This window comes from Eptatretus burgeri, chromosome 17, assembly GCF_056783735.1.
Source record: "Eptatretus burgeri isolate ZD-2024b chromosome 17, Ebu_testis_v1, whole genome shotgun sequence".
Taxonomy (NCBI): domain Eukaryota; kingdom Metazoa; phylum Chordata; class Myxini; order Myxiniformes; family Myxinidae; genus Eptatretus; species Eptatretus burgeri.
Window position 1 is genome coordinate 8,325,262 of NC_140977.1, and position 14,235 is coordinate 8,339,496.

At 43.3% G+C, this 14,235-nt stretch overlaps 1 pseudogene across 1 annotated transcript; it reads right to left on the minus strand.

Moving 5' to 3' along the window:
- Positions 1–3,140: 3,140 nt before the first annotated feature.
- Positions 3,141–4,480, minus strand: LOC147009214 (perilipin-1-like; annotated as a pseudogene). The gene is made up of 4 exons (XR_015052801.1): positions 4,293–4,480; positions 3,990–4,072; positions 3,635–3,857; positions 3,141–3,562 (listed from the first exon to the last, which is right to left on the minus strand). The product of XR_015052801.1 is annotated as a perilipin-1-like (transcript).
- Between the last annotated feature and the right edge of the window lie 9,755 nt (positions 4,481–14,235).

Here is a 14,235-nt window from a genome sequence, read left to right on the forward strand (position 1 = left end):
TCTGAAATGAGAGTTATTTAATTTTTTAAGTGATTCTTCCCCATTTCGAGACGGGGCGCAAAACGATATAGTAGTGGATAACGTGATATTTCAAACATGTATTGGGCCCGATGTGTTCTCATGGATCAGGTATTACGTGCTGGAGGATTTGTTATTTATTTATTTGGCATGGGGACGGTGTACTTTGAATGTACCGCTACTTTTTATTATTTCATTCCTGAAGATTTTCAAGGTAACACAAACAGGTGAACACGTCTTCCGTCCGCTCGCCAAGCGGTTTGCTTGGCGTCGCTTTACAACATGACAGTCTCCGTGGAAACAAGAAAGAAAATACAAGTTTTCAAACGGAGTCAAATCATGTGGTTTCAACACCAAAGAGCCAGATTTGCTCGGATGAAATTACCCTATATGTTGGCAGCCATCTTGGATTGATGCAAATAAAGGGGAAATCCGATCAGAAAGCTGCTGAATTGAGAAACTTCTCCAGAATGTGTTGATTATTTTAAAACTTCAGATCATTCAAAAATTCCATCTGGAAGGTGCAAAATAATGTGAAGATGTTGAGAATGTGAAATGAGTGGTGGCCATCTTGGATTTATACAAATTTATACAATTTAGGGACATGAAAGTGCAAAGAGAGTCGATCATCATTTGAAGTGTTGGAACAAGTATAAAAACACAGGAAGCATCACTTTGGCATCAAATCAATGTCTGTATGACCTTTATTGGCAAAGTTTTTTTTTATTTTTTTTTATTTTTTTGGTTTTAAAGAAAATTTGGCGTAATTATGGAAATGGAATTTCCAAAATATTTTAAACCAAGAATCCATTTAATAAATGTGGTGCATCGATGAATAATTAAAAAAAAAAGTTTGGCCTTTGTTCTATCCTGGGTAGAGGTAGCCCCTTCAAAGACCCCTTCAGGTCGCTGGACTATTGCTTGTGGTATCATTTTGAATCTGACGACGGTGGCCATTTTTGTCCCCCACCCCACCAAGAATGTTGGAGACAGACATTAAAATGAACTCTCTCCATGACCGATCGTCTGTCCATGTACTTATACGTACACGATATTTCAAAAACCCTTGAACATTTCGCTTTCATATTGCACATATCTATTCCTCATGACATTATTGTAGCCTGATGAGATCATGGCTATGATTGGCTGAATTTTGTTGCCACAGCAACCATTACAGTTATTTGGCTTGTGCACACGATATTTCAAAAACCGTTCAAGTTTTGGTTTTCATGTTTCACGGATCCATGCCTCATACCACCCAAAAGGTGGGGGACAAAGAGTATCAGCTCCATGTGGCCAATGCAACAATCAGCAACACTCTTAATCACCTGATGAGTGATCAAAATGGAACGGTCAAGACAGAACGACTGGCTTGGAAATCGATAGCAAGCCACCTGCTTATGGAACATGCACTGGAGCAGCGCGTCGTTGTGTCCACTTTCCGCCAGGACTCCAGGGGCCTCCGTCTGGCCATCTCTCAGGCAGATGCCTGACTCATCCCCATCTTCTTGAGATGCTAATCAACCGACTGCAACCAATAGGTCAGCTCATTGTCGTCCTCCACTCATGAGGCTCCCTCGTTGAGAGAATCTGGTGGGCAGGATCAGCGTCAGGAAAACGAGCCACATGTCCACACAGCTGCAACCGACACAGGTAACAAATCTCATTTGAGTCTCTCTCAACAACTGATCATTGGACACAAAGTCTGACCAGCGATCACCAAGGATTCCACAAATAGACCTGGTAGCAAAGGAATCAAGTCTCCATCTCAGATCCTTGGTCAGAGTCCGAGTCTCACTTCCATAGAGCAAGATGGAAAGCACCAATGACTTGAAGACTTGGACTTTCATCCTCCTGCACAGTGACCGAGAGTGACACACCCCATGCTCCAGTGAATCCATGACTCCCGAGGCCCAACCCACATGTCTATTGACCTCTGGCTCACAGCCAGTAGAGACATGACTATCACTGCCAAGGTAAGTAAAGATCTCCATGACCTCAACATCCTCACCACAAGCGGGCACAGATAAGCTAGCAGCATCCACGATGTCATTCAAATCCTGGATCTGAGTTTTGACCCAGGAAACCCGTAATCCCAGGGGCTCCAACTCCTCATTCAGCTCCTCGAGGGCCCCCAAAACGATATCCAGAGTCTCTGCAGATGACCGCATCATCTGTGAAATCAAGGTCAGAGATCTTGACATTCCCAAACAATGTATTGCAACTTGATCTCTCCGACATCCTCCCCAGAATCCAGTCCATGCAAGCGCAGAAAAGTGTGGGGGCCAGTACACACCCCTGATGAACGCCAGTAACAACGGAAATAAGTTGGAGATGGAACCACCACACCTCACAGCGCTCTCAGAACCAGAGTGTCGTTCAGACATCAGATTAATCAGTTTTGGTGGCACCCCACAGAGATTAAAAAAAATCTTCCAAAGGGCATCCTGATTCACTGAATCGAATGCTTTGCAGAGATCAACATAGGCTACAAGCAGCCCCTGCTGAAACTCTCGTCTGCCTTCGATGAGGACACGAAAAGCAAGGACATGTGCAATCGTTGACCTCTTTGGTGTAAAGCCTGACTGCTCTGGATGCTGGTGCTCAAGCAGATGCTGGTGAACCCGATCAGGGATTATCCGAGCAAAGACCTTGCTCGGCACTGAGAGCAGCGTCACCCCTCGGTAGTTGTTGCAGTCTTGACGATCACCCTTCCCTTTCCAGAGAGGGACAACAAGGCCCCTCTTTGAGTCAGTTGGGATGATGCCTGTGTTCCAGGCAGAGCACAGAACTGAATGCAACGACACGAGTACAGCATTTCCCCAACCTTGAGAAGTTCAGCATGGATGTCACAGATCCCAGGAGCTTTATCCCATTTCAACCAATTTACCACAGCCTGTGTTTCCACAAAGGAATGTGAATCACATTTGATTGGAGGGTCAGCAATAGGGATTGTAACACCCCTGACATCCAACTCAACAGTGGGTGGATCAGCCTGGTACAACCGCTCAAAGTAACCGGTCCAGCTTTGCACTTCATCACAAGCAAAGTCAAAACAGGAGGCTGCCATTTATACGAGTAAAACCAAGTGCAAATAAGATTATAAATAAATATACATAAGAAAAATAATTTTCAGCAAGAATTTTATTTCCATCACCAACAAATCCAATCCATTCAATGTGAAACCACAAACAAAAACATTTACAAAATAAAAAACACCTGTGGACTTTCACTCATTTGCTTTGTTTATCCGGGAGCCTCTGCACCGGTTGATTTACAGACATCACCGGAGTGATCGGAATCCTGGTGCTTCATTTCGACAGCAAGATTTAACGGGGTTTTCCGCACGGAGTCGAACGCCATGTGAGAGATTTGAGAATTCCGGTTAAATAGACATGACCACTCTCTGCAGCAACTTGGATCATGGAAGAACCCTTCCTGAACAACTCTCGCCCGGCCTTGCTTGATACGGCAAAGAGCCGACAATAAAAATCAAGGGCCGAGAAGCTTGGTATGACAACTTTCTCTTCATGGGTTTCACCTTCTGCAGGATGTACAGGTATTAGTTTCTACAGGGGTATAAAAACAGCATCATGTCCTCACGGCACAAACTTACCCATCTGATCTTGTGGCAGGAATCCATCCACTTGAGAAAGCATCGAATCTGCACCAGACATGACCACCTGTCCAAACTTGGTTTTCATAAGAGAGTCTGTACCGTCCAACACGGCCTGCTTGGATCTCTCCAAACCTGCTCCGACCTGGGACTTGGACCAATCCAGAAAGACTCCCATTTGTTTTTGGGCATTTTGTAAGTTCTTCTTCACATCATCAAGAACCTGCAAACAAGGAAGTGTGTATGAAGTATGACAGTAGAACGTTTAAATTACTTCTTATTTCAAAACAGACATGGACGAGTCTCCACCAAATTACATTCTCTGCAAGAAGATCAACAATCACTTCCCCCATACCTTGTCGGCAGGTTGGTGTAAGATCGGTACCTTCTCCTCAACGAGATCCAGACCTTGGCAAGTGAGCTCGTCAACAAACTTAACTGCAAACAAAAAAAATATATATATATTTGGTGGAAAACTCAATCACAGATCACGAGAAATCACTGAACATGGAACACTCAACGGAGACAACCTCAACCCTTCACCAGAAAAAGATCACAAAACAAATATCCATTAAATGGGAGAGGGTGAAGTTCAAAAGTTTGAGTTAAAATAAACAGAAGTTGATACGTCACAGTTGATTTGCACAGAATCACTCACTCTGTGGATGAAGAATCCTGGCGATTGGTTGGATCCCACTGGAGACGATCACAGCTAATCCCATAACTCCCTGTTCCACCATATTACCCACAGAGAGAAGAACAGGCAGAGACTCCTTCCCTCTCTTGTAGGACTGAACAAACTCATCCATGGCAGAACTGAACAACGGGAGTGAATACAATCTCTGCACCACATTCTGTGGACAAGAACAAAGTTAAAACAATGAGGGCATTCTGAAACATGAGATTGGTTTTAATTTAATGCTCGAGAAAAGCCGATGCCGAGAGTAAAAAAAAATAAAAATAAGTCCACACACTAACTTTGTCAACACAAGTTAAATGAACATCCATCAATTAGTTTGTGCCTTCACACCTCAGAGCAAACGAGCAGAGACTTATCAGTAAACACATTGGAACACGAACTCTAAAACCCCACAAGATACAGTTCTAATTTACACATTATCCTGAATTGTCGACCCTGGACACAGCCATGAGCGAACAAAGCCCAAACAATGACTCCGTTGAGACATTACTGACTCGCAACATCTTGCCCTCTAAAAACCCAACACCACGTCTTGGTGACCACCCAGACACGCTGATCCCTTTATGTTCCCCATGTTGACTCAAAGTTTATCATATACATGCTGGATAAGCCAGGGGTTACCATTGGCTCAGCTTTTGTTTTTATTAGTATTGCTCGTCTACCCTTCTGCAGTGAGATTCTGATGGTGCCAGTCAAGTTAATCTAAGATAAATAGCTCGGGTTCATTCTTTGTCCCTTTACTGCATGAATCACACCACATCAAGACTCTTGATCCCTATTGTATAAACCCATCGACATGCCACCATAAACCCTTGTAATTCCGTTCAAACCCGCTCATGTCTTTTCCTCCAATGGTCCAGAACAGTCCGTGTTATTAGATGGGAAGTTTTATCCCAAGCGATCCACTCTCGTTAACCAGTGCAATTCAACTCCACAGGAAAATGGTGTCAGATGGGGAAACCCTTCGAGGTGACAAGTCAATTGATGTTTGTGCTTGCTCGGCAACCCGCAGTTACCCTCAACGCATCAACCTATATCGTTGGGCATTTGGGAGGGGACGGACGGATGCATGCACACAGTTGGTCGAGTTCCACTGTTGCGTTCCGATATGGAATGTGATACATCAAAATGATCATCATGATCTCGAGTCGATTCGGCTAACCACAAAAACCCAGAATAATTCCCACTTTTTAAAATAAGTCATGGCATTCTGATGACTTGAAGAGAAAAAAAAAATTGTAACAGTAGCATAAGGAAACAATAATAACGAACATATAATCTCCACACTGACCCAAGCACATGTGGGTTTGATTAAAGGCAAACCAAGACTCAAGCAGTACCCCACCCAGGTGGACCACAAGGCCATGAAGATGAATGAGAATATGATCCAATCCAATTTTTTTTTGATGTGGTATTTTACTATTTGTAACAACCTCCTTCTGATAAAACTACCAAAAATCAAGAATCACTGCTCACCTTGACCCTTTCATTCCTCCGTTTTTTCCCCAAACTCGCACAGTGTTTGATTCGAGCCCTCCCTCCAGGTATTCCAAAAACAGTTGTTCACCAACACTTAACTTCCCCATCCAAAACCTCAATCGTTTCTACCACGACTAATCCACCCCAAACCCTCCTCCTTTGAACTCCCTCCTTTCCTTCCTGAAAGTCCCTGTCGTGTCCATCTTGTTTAGCCTGTGTACCCACTACATCCTTCTCCCAACCCTCGTGTGTGTGTGTGTGTGTGTGTGTGTGTGTGTGTGTGTGTGTGTGTGTGTGTGTGTGTGTGTGTGTGTGTGTGTGTGTGTGTGTGTGTGTGTGTGTGTGTGTGTGTGTGTGTGTGTGTGTGTGTGTGTGTGTGTCATCATACGAGCCACGAAAACGTAAATAAACCATCACGAGTCTCACCACCAAACACTGTCAGCCATATTAGAAAAGTTTGCTCTACAAATGAGGGATTAGTGGATGAATGGAGGATGGGGATTCAAACCTTCAGAGAACATTCACATGAACCGTTTACATTGGAATTGGATGTTTAAACAAACCACAACTTTAGGGTGCAACACATACAGGAAGGGCCCAAACCCCAACCCACCACACCTGTCCATCAGTTCACCTCCATTAAAACGTTTCAACAACTCAAACGAATCAAGTTTAAATCCCCGGGGATTTGCTCCAGATATCCCGACGAATCACATTCGAACTCGAACTCGACCTCGATCCACCAGGTTCAGATGAAGAACCAACGAACCCACCTTGGTACCGACGGTCTGAACCTCCACGGCCATAACGTTCAAACCGAGAACCGTTTAACGGGGAGAGAAACGGGGAGAGAAACGGGGAGAGAAACGGGGAGAGAAACGGGGAGAGAAACGGGGAGAGAAACGGGGAGGATTACCTGGACCGACAAGAGTTAAATCAAGGTGAGAACCACCAGGTGGGGACCGGGAACCTGAACCACGGGACAGGGAAGGACAAAACGAACGGATTTTTTTTACATTTTTATACAAAAACACGAACACCTGGTCCTGTGACGTCACAACGGTGCGCACTCAGAATCAGAAATTTCACCCAAATTATCATTTTATTTCACTCCGAGAATTTATTGAAACAATGATATTTACACAAACATGGAACATTCTAGATGTTTCCACGTGACTCCGTTTATGTGTTTTATTTAAATCTTGAAATCATAAACATGTTTAAGAAAACCCGCACACAGCAGGTGGTCATTTGGCCCGCTATACCTGTCCCTGCTCACTGCAAGTGGTCATTTGGCCCGTTATACCCGTACCTGCTCACGGCAAGTGGTCATTTGGCCCGTTATACCTGTACCTGCTGGCGGCAAGTGGTCATTTGGCCCACTATACCTGTCCCTGCTCACGGCAAGTGGTCATTTGGCCCGTTATACCCGTACCTGCTCACGGCAAGTGGTCATTTGGCCCGTTATACCTGTACCTGCTCGCGGCAAGTGGTCATTTGGCCCACTATACCTGTACCTGCTCACACCAAGTGGTCGTTTGGCCCGCTATACCTGTACATGCTCATAGCAAGTGGTCGTTTGGCCCGCTATACCTGTACCTGCTCACAGCAGGTGGTCATTTGGCCCGCTATACCTGTACCTGCTCACAGAAAGTGGTCGTTTGGCCCGCAATACCTGTACCTGCTCATAGCAGCTGGTAATTCGTCCCACGATACCTGTACCTGCTCACGGCAAGTGGTCATTTGGCCCACCATACCTGTTCCTGCTCACAGCAAGTGGTCGTTTGCCCCGCTATGCCTGTGCCTGCACACGGCAGGTGGTCCTTTGGCCCACTATACCTGTGCCTGCTCACTGCAGGTGGTCGTTTGGCCCGTTATACCTGTGCTTTATCAATTTTCTGACGTTCAATGTATGAACCCTTTCGTCCCAAACACGTTCAAACAGCATCTGGATCCGTTCAACATATCCAGGACAGGGAACCGGTACACATTGTCCTTATCCTTTCGAGGGGATTTTTTAATGTTCACAGCTTCATGCAGACGAGACAACCGGCTTTACGTCCCTAAATGTCCTCAGAGTGGGACTTGATGTCTCTGATTTCATGATTTATTGAATAAAATCTCAATGTGAATTTGAATGTGATTTTTGGAATTATAACCACATGAGTGCAATTTTTCATTATTGTGGAAAATGAGTGGAATTTGTGGTAGAAAAAAATTAAATAACTGTCGTATCCAGATCTGGATTCGGATCTTCACCAAAACGGAATCAATTATTCCTCGTGGCTCTCCCAACCTGCCCCCCAAGTTTCGTCTGAATCGATCCATAATTGTTTGAGAAATTGTGCGACATATCGTTTATGGCCCGATCTCTCAATGGTGAAGAATCACTTACAAAGATCTCAGATCCGGATATTCATCAAAATTAAGCTTTGTGATTGTTATCCTTGGCCGGTCACCTACAAACACAAAAAATAATTCAAAACAATTGCTTGAAAACTGTGACCAAACATCGTGTGACAAACAGACAGACAGACGGACAGACAAACAGACAGACATACAGACAGACAGAAAAAACAATGACTCGTAGAGCCACACTTGTAGAAACGGAACGACACGTCATGGAGCCGATACCTCCACCAGGTTGGACAATTTACATTTTGTATCCCACTGATGGGAAGGAGGAAACGAAAATCGAATCGGCTTGTTCTCCTTACCGAACCAACTCATCCACCTCATTTTGTCACAAGTCGTCCACAACTTTTGGAGATATCATGCTTTACATTGTTTTTGGCCCAATCTCTCAATGGTTTAGAATCACTCAAAAAATTCTCAGATCCGGATACAGATCTGGATGTTCACCAGAATTAAGCGTTGCCGTCCTTGGCTGGTCACCACACACAAAACATTTCAGAACGATTGCTTGAAAACTGTGGCCAGAAAAAAAACAGAGACAGATAGACACAAACTTATGCAACAGACCAACAAACTTGGCGAAATTTTTTTTGCCAAGTAACAAACAGACAGAATAACAAATCGACCGACGAATATACTTGAAAAATCTTCTATGTTGAAATTTCAACAAACAAACAAACAAACAAACAAACACCAGAGAAACAAACAGACAGACAGGGATGAAAATGTAACCTCCTTCCACCCTCGGTGACAGAGATAAAAAGAAAAAGAAAAAGAAAAATAAGTTTTAAAACGGAGCCAAATCACGCGGTTTCAACACGAAAAGAGCCAAATTTGCTCGAATTAAATGATCATAAACTGTGACAGCCATATTGGATTGATGCAAATAAAGGGCAAATGCTATCGAAAAGTTGCTCATTTAAAAAAACTTCACATGAATGTGGAGATTATTTTAATACTTTAGATAATTCAAAAATTCAATCCAGAAGGTGCAAAATAATGTTCTGAAGTTGAACATGTATAATAGTGGCGGCCATCTTGGATTTATGGAAATTAGGGACGTGTAAGTGCTGAGTGATCACTCCATGATGACTTTATACTCCCATAAATCCACCTCAAACCCACTTCCTTCAAATTCCCTGCTTTCCTTCCTGAAAGTCCCTGTGGTGTCCATCTTGTATTCCCCATGTTCCATGCCCCATCCCTCTCCCTTCTACAGATCTCCTAATGTCTCTGTTTCCCACTGTTTTGTCCTTCCCTCTCCCACCCCTCTTGTTTCAAGCCCCCCTTGCTGTACATTGTGTGTTAGCTCTCATACGAGCCTCGACAAGGTATACCAAAAAAGAAAAATGTGTTGGAACAAGAAGAAAACACAGAAAGAATAATATTGGCTTAAATCCATGTCTGTATGTCCTTCATTGGCAAAGTTATTTCCATTTCTTAATTTTTTAAAGACTTCAAAGATAATTGAGCATAACCATGGAAACGGCTGAAAAACAAAGATAAACCCAAAATATTTTTAGCCAACAATCCATTTCATAAATGTGACGCATCGATGAATTGAAAAATAAATAAATATATGATAAAAAAACAAAGAGGTTGGCCATTGTTCTACCCGAGGTAGACACACCCCCTTCAAAGGCCCCCTTGATGTCAACACGTTATTTGCCTTACCTGGAATTCATATTCCAGATAAGGTATTGTCATCGTGGAACCGTCTGTCCGTCCATCCGTCCATATTCTTTTTCAACTTCGCCAACCCAACCGCTGGGCTGATACGTCAGAAATTTCACAGCAACGTTCCTCTCCTTCCTGGCAACAGGGATTGCAAACGTCCTTCTGGTCACAAGACTTTCGGTCAAAATGGCCGACAGAGTAAATTTCTTCACCAGACAAAACAGTCAGAACGCTACCAAATTTAGGTTACAACATTCGGACATGGTCCTGATGTTAAATTGTGGAGGCCGTGTTTATCATGTGATTGGAAGTGTGTCAAAATGGCGGTCACACAAATTCCTTCCAAAATCTTCTCCAAACCCACCAGTCAGAATGCTTCCAAATTTGGGTTACAACATTAAGCCAGGGTAGGGATGTTAAATTGCGGAGGTCATGCCGATCACATGACCGGAGATGTGTCAAAATGGCGGTCACGCAAATTCCTTCAAAAATCTTCTCCAAACCCACCAGTCAGAATGCTTCCAAATTTGGGTTACAACATCAAGCCAGGATAGGGATGTTAAATTGCGGAGGTCATGCCGATCACATGACCGGAAATGTGTCAAAATGGCGGTCATGCAAATTCTTTCCAAAATCTTCTCCAAACCACCAATCAGAATGCTTCCAAATTTGGGTTACAATATCAGGTCAGCATGGGGATGTTAAATTGGGCAACTCATACCAATCGTGTGACCGAAAGTCTGTCAAAATGGCCGACAATCAATTGTTTAGAAAAATCATGTAAATTCCTTTGACAATCTTCTTATCCAGACCCACCAATGAGAATGTTGCCAAATTTGCGTGATAACATTCGGCCAGGGCCCAGTGGTCCAATCATCTTTCCCCCATGATGTTGGGTGTTTATTCCTTTTTAAATTCATTTTCTCTGTAACAGCTTCAGTGAGACACAAAATTTTCAACATGAGTGACTCATATAGATTTTTCAATGATAATTGTGACATCATAGGTCATTTGGTGTGGCAGCCATGTTGGAAAAGAAAAACATTGGATCTCTGTCTGAGACTGCTCCATGGAATGTTTTTTAATTCTAACTCAGAACATGTCAAGCACTCCCGATTGAGAAAGATTTATGTCATAGGTGCCTTCAATATGTCACTTATACAATTCGAAAACTTTATCTGACAAGTATAGATTTGATGTCTTGTCCCCCCCAAAAAACATATACATATATGTATATATATATATATATATATATATATATATATATATATATATATATATATATATATATATATATATATATATGGAGCTGTTGAACAGCTCCCAAGATGAAAGCAGCCAAATTAACAGGATTACCTTTTCTTAAAATTGAATGTAGCATTTAATTGAGGAAGCCAAAGCATTTAAAATGCTCTCAGTAAGCTACCATTTTTGACTGTTGGTAATTAATCAAAGCAAGTCGGCTATCTATCTATCTATCTATCTATCTATCTCTCTCTCTCTCTCTCTCTCTCTCTCTCTCTCTCTCTCTCTCTCTCTCTCTCTCTCTCTCTCTCTCTCTCTCTCTCTCTCTCTCTCTCTCTCTCTCTTTCTCTTTCTCTTTCTCTTTCTCTTTCTCTTTCTCTCACTCTCTCTCTGTCTGTGTTCTCTCACTCTCTCTCTGTCTGTGTCTCTTTCTCTGTCTCTGTCTCTGTCTCTTTGTCGTGCAGCTGAACATCTGGCTTTCTTGTTGGCCCTTGTAACAACATTCTTTGAGCCTTGGGCTCAGAGAAGTCCAATTATAAATCAGCACTGTTTTGGTATAGTTCAAAGGGGAACATCTTGCAGCAGAATGAGACGATAATATATATTGTGATAAAGATCTGCCTGATCAATAACAGATCTTCTTGCTTGTGAAAAGATAAAGGCTTTGTCAGGCCAGGAGAGAATATTTGCTGGGGTGTTGTTACTTTCAAAGAAACCAGATGAACAGGAAAAATATATATAAAGTAAACCAAACTGCTTGCGGGCCAGAGTTTTGACTGGGCTGGTATACTGTAGGTATTCTGTGCCTTTCTACTCTCGTGTATACACTTTTGATGCGCATTAAACCTCTTCTCTACGACGATTGGTGTAGTCATTGCTTGATTGCAGACCCTGATCTCGACATTTTGGCGTAGTTGGCAAGGGGGTAAAAACAGAGCAAAAGAGGGGAACTTCTTGCTTGGTGAGACAAAAAGAGGACAGCAGCCGGCCGGCTTAAAGATAAGGTAAGAACTGCCTCTTTTTCTCGCACCGGGACATACAAGTTTGTTGCTCTTTGTGATCTGTACTTATCTTAAGAGAACGAGAAAAGAGAGAGCTTTGCGCGCATCAAAAAGAAGGGTACCCCGGGGGGTTAAGTGTTCGCAGGGGGGGTTGCAGCTGATGCTTACAGGCTCATCTCAGAAATCCCTGGAGAACAGTGTCTAAAGGGGAGATTGTAAGGTATAAGCCCGGGAGGGTAATCTGAGAAATCTCCAAGAGACAAGGTATTTCTGTGGGAGATTGAGGACGTGCAAGGTGTGCAAGGGAGTGTGAGGGTTCGTGGAAAGGTGTGAAAGACACTCAACCCAACCCAAGATCACCCCAGGCAAAACACTGACCAGTCCAAGAATACTCTAGAAATGATTCAGGGAAAGTGGGAAAATAAAGCTGTCACGGAAATTATGGACCAAGGTAATGTGATCAATTAGAATCATGCTATGAATGAATATAAAAGTACCCATATGCATTCCTAGAATAATATTGGTTAAGATATGCATTTGTGAATAAGCCCGAACCAAACTTGAAGCTTGTAAGATGTGTAGGGAAGAAGCATGACAAATAAATAATATTGGAAAAAGAAAAAGAAAAGTTGTAAGTGTTAAGATTAAAAGAATAAGTTGAGAAAACACCTTGCCCCACCCGTGCAACTGCAGTGCACGGAGCAAGGAAATCAAGAGAGAATACCAGGTAACCCATCCGAGGGTTTCCTTAATCCGTCGAGGTTGTGTCCAAACCTGGAAGGTACGAGGTCGCTGGCCACGACCTTTGCCTTCCCGGTGAGGAGGTGGCGGAAAAACGCAGGCGGAAGGGAAGGTTACAGTGCAGCAAACTCAAAATCGGTAAAATATCCATTAAAAGAACAGGAATTGAGATTAGTTCTGATGTGATAATATTTGGAAATTTAAAGCGAAGTTCTGAAAGAACAGCGGACGAAGCTCGGCTGCTCGTGAAAACGATGTGTGGAAATGGAAGGTGGGTGGGAATGATAACCCACAGAGGGAAGGATGCCCCATTGTGAAGTGGAGGAATGTGTGCGCCTTGCCTGAAGGGTAAAAGTGGGGGTCGTGTTCCTCTTTGAGAGTTTTTTAACGACTCAAAAACGAGTCAACGGGAAAATTTGTGTCAGATGTGCCGAATAAAGCCTTGATTGTGATCTCCAAGTCCAGGAGTCCATACAACACGAATTAAATTGGGAATTATTTAATCGCGGTTGGAAATAAATAAAAGGGAATTTTATATAGAGTCAAATAGTTCTGAAATGTGTTTAAATTAATTTGTATACGTTTTAATGTGTGGGTCGAACGCATGGACGCAGTTTGTTGTGGATGTGGAGATGGGGAGAGACGCGGGACCAAGGTGCGAAGGAAGGAGGGGTAGGATAAAAGGTGGGGGCTAGCTGTGTCGAAGTGCACATGCTGTGCCTAGAGGCGTGCTGTGTCTCCACTCGTCGGTGAATGAAACAATGACATCCAAGAACCAGGACAAAGACATTCGGCAAGCTGCAGAAATGTTTTTGGGGGAAATGACTCGTGGTCTTTGAACACGCAGCCATTGCGGACCTTGTCACGGAGCATTAATCCTCTGCCTGGCGCGATCAAGTTTTTTGTACGAAAGCGGACAGAGGAGCTTGTTTGTTGTCCTTATATGAGCCTCTATCTGTAAGGATAAATTATTTGGATTAAAATTGACCATAAAAGCGGTTATCGTGCTCAATGTGTTGGTGCCCTGATGTGAAGTGCGGGCTGTGCGCGATCTTTGCTTGGGAGAGTCGAGCTGCGTGAAGTTTGCCTGAACACGGGGAGAGGATTTGGAAAAGAAATATATTTTTTTTTAACCGAGTGAGGCACGGAAAATTATCAACACGGTTGGTTGCATCATTATTGTGAGGAGCTCGGTTTTACAATCAATCGTCGTAGGCATCTGTGGTTGAATGTACAAAGTAAGCCGTGTGTGAAGCCCTCGAAGGAGGGAGGGCTGTCCGGTGTGCGAGATGGAGCACGAAGCACGAGTGTGGTCAACATCTGGGCCGCAATGAAATCGGCCG